Raw genomic sequence first — 2,437 nt, forward strand, 5'->3', positions numbered from 1 at the left:
ATTCTTACAATATGATCTAGCAATCTCACTCCTTGGTATTTATCCAAATGAGCTGAAAACTTATGTCCATACAAAAACCTAATTTCCAAAACTTGAAAGCAACCAAAATGTCCTTCAGTAGGTGAATGGATAAACAATGGTACATCCGGACAATGGAATATTATTCGGCAATGAAAAGAAATAAGCTATCAAGCTAACAAAACACCCTAGGGAACGTTAAATGCATATTGCTGAGTGAAAGAATTTGAAATACTTTGTATGATTCCAACCATATAACATTCTGGAAAAGACAAAACTATGGAGACCGCAAAGATCAATGGTTGCAAGGTGTTGGGGGGAGGGAAATAGGGATAAACAGAACAAAGGGGTTTATAGGGCAGTGAAACTATTTCTGTATGATAATGTAATGTTGGATATATGTCATTATGTATTTGTCAAAACCCATAGAATGTGCAAGACACAGAGCGAACCCCGAATGTAAACTAGGGGTTTTCAGTTAATAATTTATCAATATTGGCTCATCAATTGTAACAAAGTTACCACACTAATGCAAGATGTTAATAATATGGAAAACTGGTGGGGGAAGGAGGAAAGTGAGAGTATATGGGAACTTTATACTTTCTGCTGAATTTATCTGTAAACCTAAAATATTTTTAAGAAGTATGTTAATTAAAAAATATATGACTGTTAAAGATGCTCTGGTAAGGTTTCAGAAGGAAATGATGGACATGTAACTAGAAACTGGAAGAAAAGTGATTGTTGTGGCTGAATTGTGCTCTCCAGTTGGGTGGAAAACAGAATTTATAAACAATGAACTTGAATATTTAGGGAGGAAATTGCCAAGCAAAGTGTAGAAGGTGCAGCGGGATTTCTCCTTGCTGTCTGTGGTAAAAAAAAAAAATTAAAAAAATTCTTAAATAAAGAAAATTGAGGAAAGAACTTAAGCAAAAGACAACCGGTTTTTGATGATTTGGAAATTTTTTAGCCACACCTTATACAAATGAGGCTTTCAATACATATTGAGGATAACAAGAATGTGTGTGTGTACATATTTATTAGTTTTAGTGACTGGGTCTGCACGTAAAATGTAAGCAACCATAGGAACCCAATACAGATGCTCCAAGTATATAGGTAAAACATTAATTGATCAGCTGTCATGTGCCACACACCAATCAAAAACTCTATCTACATAGAAGACATAATTTAGTGAATAAAAGCCGAAGTTTACTGAGTTTTTACTGGATACCAAGCTCTAAATACTGTATTTGCATTAACTCATTTAATTAACTCAGGGTGCCAAATAGAGAACAGAAAAGGATGGAAATTCATATGTGTACGTGTACACCAAATAAAAAGTATGTGATACGTGTAAATTATGGGTAATAACTACTTCACGTCTATCCCTTGGGAGCAGGCTGTCTGTCCCATTAAACCCTTTCTCGTCTCTTCCTCCTCTCTCTATAAGCGACGTGGTTTTCCATTTGCGATCGTTTTCCTCTTTTCTTAAATTAGCACACAGAGCCGAGAAGTAGACAAAAACCTGTGCTCGGTGCTCAGGGCTCCGGGAAACACCGTCACCCACAGCCTTGGACTCGGAGATCGAAACCCCAGACGCGGGGAAAGAAAACAGGCTAGCATTCGCAAACTTCAGGGAGAAGGAGCGCCTGCTTGGGCCACAATTCAGGCTGGGGTCTTCGTCTTGGGGGGCCGCCAGGCTGCAGGGGCAGAGGACGCGCGAAGCGCCGACAAGCTCGGTTCCTAAGCCGCGCCGCGGTGCGCGCCCCGCCCTCGCCCTCCGCGCGGGACCCCGGGACACGGGGACACCGGGACACCGGGCTGCGGCGCCGAGCCCCTCCCGGGAAGCCCCCAGCAGCGCGGGTCAGGCCCAGGACCGGGCTGGGGCCGGGGTGTGCGCCGCCGCCGCCGCCGCCGGGGGACCCCCTTCCAGTCGCCCCGGCCCCGCGCTGCGGGAGGGGACGGCCGGCTGGGCAGGACGGAGGGGTCTCCCGCGCCCGCGGCCACGTTCCACCCTTCGGCTCCCTCCGCGGCTGCACTTTCTAGGAAGGACTTGAGCAGCCGTCCCAGCGCCGGGTAGTCGTGGCCGAGTGGTTAAGGCGATGGACTAGAAATCCATTGGGGTCTCCCCGCGCAGGTTCGAATCCTGCCGACTACGGCGTGTTTTTCTCCGCCGGGCGCGCGTTTGTCCTCTCGGAGAGAAGCCCGGCTCTGGAGGCCGGGCGCCTTCCGCGCAGCGGCGGGCCCTGCTGCTCTAGGCGCTCGGGGAGCGGGACTCGCGCCCCGCGGGCGGCCCTCTTTTCCTGGGGAGGCCGCCTGAAGCTTTAGCGGACGCGGCAGTGTAGACACGCACCCGGGCTCCACGGCCACGGCCTTCTGTGAGTCCCGCCCGTCCCCGCGCTCTGCGGCCGGCCAGGGGCCC

General features: G+C 48.9%; 1 non-coding gene across 1 annotated transcript; it reads left to right on the forward strand.

The window, feature by feature from the left end:
• Window positions 1-2,091: 2,091 nt before the first annotated feature.
• TRNAS-AGA (transfer RNA serine (anticodon AGA)) lies at window positions 2,092-2,173 on the forward strand. The gene has a single exon. It is a non-coding gene; the product is annotated as a tRNA-Ser (tRNA).
• Window positions 2,174-2,437: the final 264 nt, after the last annotated feature.

The sequence above is a fragment of the Leptonychotes weddellii genome, unplaced genomic scaffold, assembly GCF_054177405.1.
Source record: "Leptonychotes weddellii isolate Sample4059 unplaced genomic scaffold, ASM5417740v2 HiC_scaffold_2181, whole genome shotgun sequence".
In the NCBI taxonomy this organism is placed as follows: Eukaryota; Metazoa; Chordata; class Mammalia; order Carnivora; family Phocidae; genus Leptonychotes; species Leptonychotes weddellii.